Source organism: Ictidomys tridecemlineatus, chromosome 5, assembly GCF_052094955.1.
Source record: "Ictidomys tridecemlineatus isolate mIctTri1 chromosome 5, mIctTri1.hap1, whole genome shotgun sequence".
Taxonomy (NCBI): Eukaryota; Metazoa; Chordata; class Mammalia; order Rodentia; family Sciuridae; genus Ictidomys; species Ictidomys tridecemlineatus.
This window is the reverse complement of record NC_135481.1, coordinates 833,131-841,303: the sequence shown is the minus strand read 5'-3', so window position 1 is coordinate 841,303 and position 8,173 is coordinate 833,131. Positions and strand designations below refer to the sequence as shown.

Here is an 8,173-nt window from a genome sequence, read left to right as displayed (position 1 = left end):
AGCATCTTTGTTTGTTTGGGGCATTTTATTCCGTTGTTTTTTTCCATGTTACTAGTGAATTTTCTCATCTCAAAGTATGTGTCTAAGGCAATTTAAATTTTACCTTGTACACCTATAGTGTCCCTAAGTTTTCCAGCAATCCTCCTTTACTTGTAAGACCAATCTCAATAGCACCCAGTGTGCACAATATATAGTCTTAAACCTAGTAGCTCCCACTAAGGCATCTACTGCTTTCTTGCATTAAACAAAAATGATTTCAATTACTATCTGTAGTACAAACAGAATATTTGTTAAAATTATTTACATTTCAAATGGTAGATGAGAGAACAGAGGTATTGTTGTAGGCAATATTTGCAGAGGAAGGAGAGAGAAGTTATAAGTTCACAGGAAGAGTGGAAGAGAAGTCAACAAAAGTTTGGCTGTTGGTGGGAGAAAAGTTGGAAAGAAAATCCAATAAAATAGACAAGAGAGTAAGAATACAAAGAAAGAGAAAAAATTAAAGACACAAAAATACAACAAAAATGCAAAAAACATTCTTATATCACTGTCCTCCATACACTGATGCATAAAAACACCCTGTTCCAAAATGGTAGAGATATTAGTGAATCACAAAATAAAATAAAAATAAAATAAATCTTGCTGGAAAGTCAAACTGTCTCTGTCAGTTTCAACAGTTTCTCAGCCATCTCTGAAATCTCTTGGGATCACCAAATCCAGATCATCCCTTGCAAACCCAGTCTTTATCCCACCAATATGGGGTTCTGGTACCTAAGGTTGGCCATGCTACCGTCCCAAGATCTCAATGCTACTCCTAATGCAGAGAGACCACCAGGGATATACTCATGCAAAGGAGCAACCATGAGATTCAGCAGCAAGATAAGGGCCACCATCACTCTCAGCAGGAAGATGCTAGGCTCCTCTAAACCTACATCACCTCTACAATGAACCTGCAGGTGCCAGATGGAGTCCCCAGACAGAGACTCTGGTGGTGGTAAACCTGCTGACATTCAGGACCTGCTGGTGTTCCAACATGGATGCAGCCACTTGCACCCAAACCTAAAGTCTCCCCTGAAGCAGTTCCCTAGGATGTAGTAGAAGCAGTAGTGGTGATGGTTTTTGGCATCAGAAAGTGGGTCAGCAGCAGTGGTTGCAGCTGTGGGGCAAGTGTCACCAGGTGATCTCCTTTCTGGAGGTCAGGAGCAGTGTTCGCTTCAGTTGCATCAAGGGCAGGTTTCTTTTATGTCAGTAGCACCCAGAAAGAAACCTCCAAGCAAACTCAGGCTGCCAGCAGTGGTATCAGACCAGCAATGGCGGGAGGCAATGGATTGACAGTAGACTTCTTATATTCTTGATAATTGCCATTCTGATTGGAGTGAGATAAAATATCAGAGAACTCTTTATTTTTTCATATATTTGCTTATTGATTGTATTTATTCTCTGTAAAATGTCTTTTCAGTTCCTTAGCTCACTTATTGATTGGGTTATTTGTTTTCATGGTGTTGAGTTTTTTGTATGCCTGGGATTAACACTATATCTGAGATGCATGTGGTAAAGATGTGGTAAAGATTTTCTTCCATTCTGTAGGCTCTCTCTTCACATTTTGATTGTTTCCCTTGCTGAGATGAAGCTTTTTAGTTAGAATCTATCCCATTTATTGATCATTTTTTTATTATTAGTTGTTCAAAACATTACATAGACCTTGACATATCTATTTCATACATTTGATTCAAGTGGGTTATGAACTCCCATTTTTACCTCATATACAGATTGCAGAATCACATCAGTTACACATCCACGTTTATACCTACTGCCATACTAGTGTCTGTTGTATTTTGTTGCCTTTCCTATTCTCTACTATCCCTGCTCCCCTCCCCTCCCATCTTCTCTCTCTACCCCATCTACTGTAATTCATTTCTCTCCCTTGTTTTTTTCCCCTTTCCCCTCACTTCCTCTTATATGTAATTTTGTATAACAATGAGGGTCTCCTTCTGAAAGGTTAATTAAATAGGTACTTGTCACTCTGTTTTTCTATATGCTTAACAAAATACTGTTGAATTCTTGTTCCCAGGATGTGCTGTCCCCAACTGTGAACTGTTTGCTAATCTTGTTCCCAGAATGTGCTGTCCCCAACTGCCAAACTGCAGGATGCACTCCCTCACTTGGTTGCAGGCAAACTGCCCACTCGCCCTGACCCGTCAATGAACTTCCCTCCCTGCCCTCTCCAAGGAAAGTATATAAGCTCTGCTTAAGCTGTTCTCAGGGCTCTATCTCTCTTTGCTATAGAGAGTTCTGGGCCCTAGCATGCTGGTCTCCAAATAAACCCTCCCTTCTGCTGTTGCATAAGACACTCTTGTGGTCTCTTCCTCCGACGTTTCGCTGGTCCCTTACATTTGGTGCATTGGCCGGGAACTGCACATCGCTGGACAGGGAGACCTCAACAAGACTCCTTTAGGGGGGATAAGTAAGGCGCCTTTTCTTCTTCTTCTTCTTCTTCTTCTTCTTCTCCTCCTCCTTCTTCTCCTTGTTTTTCCTTTGCGATCGCTCAGAGTCTGGTTTTTGGCTCAGCAGAGAGCGTAAGCTCTCAGAGCCTTCTGGTTTTTGGCTCAGTGAAGAGCGTGAGCTCTCAGAGCCTTCTGGTTTTTCGGTTTGGGTTGGCAGAATGTGGTTGCTAGCGGAGAGCGTCAGCTCTCCCTGGCGGTGGTGGACAGACGTGTACAGAAGCTACAGACCACGTCTTTCAAGGGATGCTTTGAAAGACTCTGGGGGGGGGGACGGAGGTACCCCCATCTGGGAGGGACGGAAGTGCCCTCATCTGGTATATTCTGCTGCCAACTCGTCTGGTCTTGCCGGCAATTCTTTCTCTCAGGTTGAATTCACTGTCTGTTTTTAATCTTTGCCTCTAAACTTGTGTTACACGTTTACTGTGTGTGTCCATGTTTGTGTTACGTTTGTATTGTCCCTGTCTTTGTTCAAGTAACTTTCATTATGGGACAGAGCCATTCCATGCCTCTGTCCCTGACCCTTGATCACTGGACTGAAGTCCGCATAAGGGCTCAGAATCTTTCTTTTTCAGTACAGCGCTGGACCTGGCAGACTCTCTGTGCCTCAGAATGGCCCACCTTTGGAGTCGGATGGCCTTCCCACTAATTTAAAAAGTCAGAGATATTGTCTTTGTCTTTCAGCTGGGACCACATAGCCATCCAGATCAACAGCCATATATCTTAACTTGTCAGGACCTCTGCAAATCTCCTTCTCCATGGGTGAAGTCTTTCCTTGTCCCTGCCCCCATTCCTACTCCTCCCCCCACGATTCTATCTCTCAAACCCTCTGCTTCTCCTCCACCTTTTGTTCTCCATGAGTTCAAGATTTGACTCTGCTGGATTCTCCTCCATTTCCTTATCCCCTACCTTCGTTCCCCAACCCCCAGCACTCTCTAAGTGATTCTCCTGCTGCTGACTCAGCTTCTCCACCTTTGGAGGAGGTTAAGCCGGCCCAACACCCTCCAGATGACTTCCCCGAGGCACACACAGCCCCTCCTCCCCTGGAGAAAACTGGCCCAGCTAAAAAAAAAAAAAAAAAAAAACTCAAAGAACTTGCCGACATTTTCACACCAGCCTACTTGGGATGACTGCCAACAACTCTTAGGCACTCTCTTCATGACAGAGGAATGAGAGATAATCCTCCTGGAAGCTAAAAAAAAAATCCTCGGACCAGATGGGCGACCGACACAACTTCCCCTTGAACCGACCCAACTAGGACCCCAACACCTTTGAAGGAAGGGAGCATCTTTCCACTTATCGCCAGGCTCTAATAGCGGGTCTCCAAGCAGCCGCTAGACAGCCAACTAATTTGGCCAAGGTAAGAGAGATTATTCAAGGGCCTAATGAAACTCCCTCTATGTTTCTGGAGAGAATTATGGAGGCATATAGGAGATATACTCCTTTTGATCCTCAGGCAGAGGATCAAAAGGCATCTGTTACGATGGCCTTTATTGGGCAAGCTGCCCTGTATATTAAAAGAAAATTACAACGCTTAGATGGATTACAAGATGACTTTGAGAGATTTGGTCAGAAAAGCTGAGAAGGTATACTATAAGAGACAAACTAAGGAAGAGAAGGAACAAAGGAGGGAGAAAGAAAGGGAGCAAAGGGAGGATAAAAAAAACAGACTAAGGCATTGACTAAGGTCCTGGTCACAACAACAAATAGGCCAGAAATTAAGAGACAGGGAGACAGAAAGGATACCTGGGCCTACACCAGAAGCCACCTCTGGCCTCAGATCAATGTGCCTACTGTAGAGAAAAAAAAGGGACACTGGGCCAAAGAGTGCCCTATAAAGAAACAGCCACGCCAGCCAGCCATTCTGACTCTGGAGGATGACTAAAAAGTAGGGGCTCAGGGTAACTTTTGAAGTGGAGGGAACCCCAGTAAACTTTGAAGTGGATACAGGGGCAGTATACTCAGCCCTTAAGGCCCCATTGGGCCCTCTATCAAATAAAAAGTCTCTAGTTCAAGGGGCTAATGGCAGTAAATATCAGGCTTGGACAACTAAGAGGACCATGGACCTGGGGAAAGGAAAAGTCCATCACTCCTTCCTAGTGATCCCAGAATGCCCAGCCCCTTTGATGGGCAGATATCTGCTCACCAAACTCCGGGCCAGAATAACTTTTAACCCTGAAGGCCCCCCAAATGGAATTTCTAAATCATTCAGTAAAAACTCCTATAGTCATGGTTTTAACTATGTCAGTAAAAGATAAACATCAACTCTTCACACCCCCCAAGACTGATCAAACAGGCAAGCTGTCCCAGAAATGGATAACAGATTACCCAGATGCCTGGGCAGAAACTGATAAGTTAGGCCTAGCTGTAAAACAACCTCCAATAACAGTGGAGTTAAAAACCTCAGCCTCCCCAATTAATATTAAACAATATCCTCTGAGCAAAGAAGCTAAAGATGGGATAAGGTCCCATATACAGAAATATATGGCCTTAGGGGTCCTAAGGCTCTGTTAGTCAGCCTGGAACATTCCCCTGCTACCAGTAAAAAAAGCCAAAAACTGGGGACTATTGCCCCGCTCAAGACCTAAGAGAGACCAACAACAGAGTGCAGAACATTCACCCCACAGTACCTAATCTCTACAATCTGCTTAGCACCCTGAACCCTGAGCAAAAATGGTATACTGTCCTGGACTTAAAAGATGCTTTCTTTTGCTTGCCTCTGCATAAAGATAGCCAGTTGCTGTTTGCTTTCGAGTGGGTAGACCCAGAAACCAGAACGTCTGGTCAACTAACTTGGACCAGACTCCCACAGGGGTTCAAAAACTCCCCCACTCTCTTTGATGAAGCCCTCCACAGAGATCTCAACAACTTCAGAACTACTCACCCTGAAGTCACCCTGCTTAAATATGTGGATGACCTGCTACTGGTAGCCAATACCAAAGAAAACTGTGAGTCTGGGACCCAAGCACTATTATCCGAGCTTGCTCAACTCGGGTATAGAGCTTCTGCCAAAAAGGCCCAAATTTGCCAGGAGGAAGTAATCTTCCTGGACTATTCCCTTAGGGGTGGTAAACAATGGCTCACTGAGCCCAGAAAACAAACCGTTGTGCAGATACCACCCCCATCTAACAAGAAGACAAATGAAGAGGCTAAATTGGCAGCCCTAAACGGATTAACCATGTTAACACTTTCCACACCGGGGGAACATAAGGACACTGACACTGAACTCCTCGACTTTACTGAGCCCAGCCTGCAATTTCAGAAAGCCCTACACTACATTAAAAATGTACATCAACTCACTCACCTTGGTTCAAAGAAATTGCAGGCATTCCTGAAGGATCAAGAACAGAGTTTTCCACTAACCGGCTCACAGCAAAAGGAAATAGCTGAACGGGTAAAAAAAGACTGTTGGGTCTATCAATTGGTTAATGTTTACTCCTCCAAGCTTCCTGTAGGAAGGCGCCTTTGAGGAACCAGACCAGGACAATTTTGAGAAATGGGCTTCACTGAAATTAAGCCAGCAAGGTATGGACTAAAATATCTCCTAATCTTTGTAGATGCATTTTCAGGATGGATTGAAGCTTTCCCCCTCCCCTCCAAAAAAGAAATGGTGCAAATGGTGGTCAAGAAGATCCTGAAAGATGTTTTTCCAAGATACAGCCTGCCTAAGGTAATAGGGTCTGATAATGGCCCAGGTAAGTCAGGGGTTAACCAGGACCCTGGGGATTAATTGGAGGTTACATTGTGCTTATAGACCCCAGAGCTCAGGACAGGTAAAAAAAATAGAACCATTAAAGAGACCTTGTCAAAATTAAGCTTGGAGACCAGCATAAAAGATTGGACTACGCTCCTGCCTTATGCACTGTTTCATACAAGAAATACTCCCTCTGTTTCTTTGTGTAACCTCACCCCCTATGAAATTCTCTATGGTGCCCCTCCTCCAATAAGGGACCTGACCCCAATTCTAAGACCTAACGATTCCTTTTACACCCCCTTACTTGACAGACTTAAAGCTCTTAAAAGAACCCAGCGATACCTGTGGAAACAACTGGCCACTGCCTACCAACCTGGGGATGAAGGAACTCCACACCAATATCAAGTGGGAAACTTCATCTATGTAAGATGACATCAGATGTCATCCCTAGAACCCCGCTGGAAAGGACCATACCAGGTGCTACTTATAACATTTACAGTGGTAAAGGTAGATGGAATCACTTCCTGGATCCATGCCTCTTGTCTCAAGCCTGCGCCTTGTCCAGACTATGGCTGGAAATTGGAAAAGACTGGTAACCCTCTCAAATTGCGTATTTGCTGTGTGGATAGGGCTATAGATTCTCCCCCTGACCACCAGTAGTCCTAACCATCATCAGCCCATTCAGCAGCGATGGTTGATCATAAACCCTACTGGACAGAAAGTATAATCTATCTCACATACAGCCCCCTTAGGGACCTGATGGCCATCTCTCCACCCAGATATTTGTCAGTTGGCTATAGGTCTTTCCTATTGGGTATCCCTGATAAAGAGGATCCAACTAAAATTACATTAAATCCCTTCCATACCATAAATAATAGAAACAAACATTATGGATGTAGGGACAGGCGAGTCAGATGTAGGTTGGCTAACCTAGATTACTATGTTTGCCCGGCGGACTATCAAAGCCACAAACAGTCATGGCTGTGTGGGGGAAAAACCGACTTCTTCTGTAAGTCATAAGGATGTAAACATACAGGGGCTACCTAATGGAACCCAAACCTCCACCAGTTCCCAGACCATTGCCCCCTTGCTGAAGTAACAGGTACTGAGGCATCTCTCCACCCATTCACTCCTCTCTTCTCCTGTCAATGCCCACACCGGGTCCCACCAGGTCCACTTACCAGCTAACCCAAAACTCAAACCAGCTGAGGAAAGCCCTCAGACCCCTATCCAAATGTAATGAAAATGGCCTTTAAAGTTGCTTTGTCATCACTAAAAACAGGTTACTAAAAAAGTTAAAGTCCCTCACAGGCTTTTTGGGATACTCATTCCAGTTTTCCCCTCTGCTCTACCTGTTCTACTACTCAAGTTTTTGTTGCTGGGAAAATCCCAAACCCCTTTCCCATTATACTTTTACATCTCTCCTTCATTCTCAGATCCAAGGAGCTGCTCTAAACACTGCCTTCCCCGTCCTCCCCCTCTGTACCAGGCCCACAGAAAAGTCTTAACTGACCTTCTCCAGAAGTCTTCACCATGGCTGACTTTAGGACTTTCAACAAAAGAGTCCCTATAAAAGAGTTCAGCATAGATAAACTTCCTCTTTTCATATTGCCCTGTTCTACTTGGCCACTGGCTAAAAAAATAAGCACTCCTAAGCTAGACACCCCCTTATTAGTTTTTCACAAAATATGTGAACAGGGCCTCTGGCCTTGAGCTGGGGCTTCACAGAGATGGCTACATTTCTAAGATAAAAAGTTATCAACTGGTCTCCATGGTAACAGCTGGCAAGGAAAAAAAAAGAAAAAAGAAAAAATTCTCCCCCTCCCAGGTGTCCTTGAAAAGTTAACTTGCCCAGAACAGAGGAAAAAACAGAAACAAAAACTGCTTTTTGTGAACTGCTGCAGACTGTGAACTTCTGAGCCCCTTCCCTTATATGTTGAGTACAAAATTCTGAAACTACCTAAACTTGGGGTTCAGGGGA

The 8,173-nt window shown here is 44.3% G+C and overlaps 1 pseudogene; it reads left to right on the top strand.

The window, feature by feature from the left end:
- The first annotated feature begins 960 nt into the window (after window positions 1-960).
- Window positions 961-6,619, top strand: LOC144377509 (uncharacterized; annotated as a pseudogene).
- The last annotated feature ends 1,554 nt before the right edge of the window (window positions 6,620-8,173 follow it).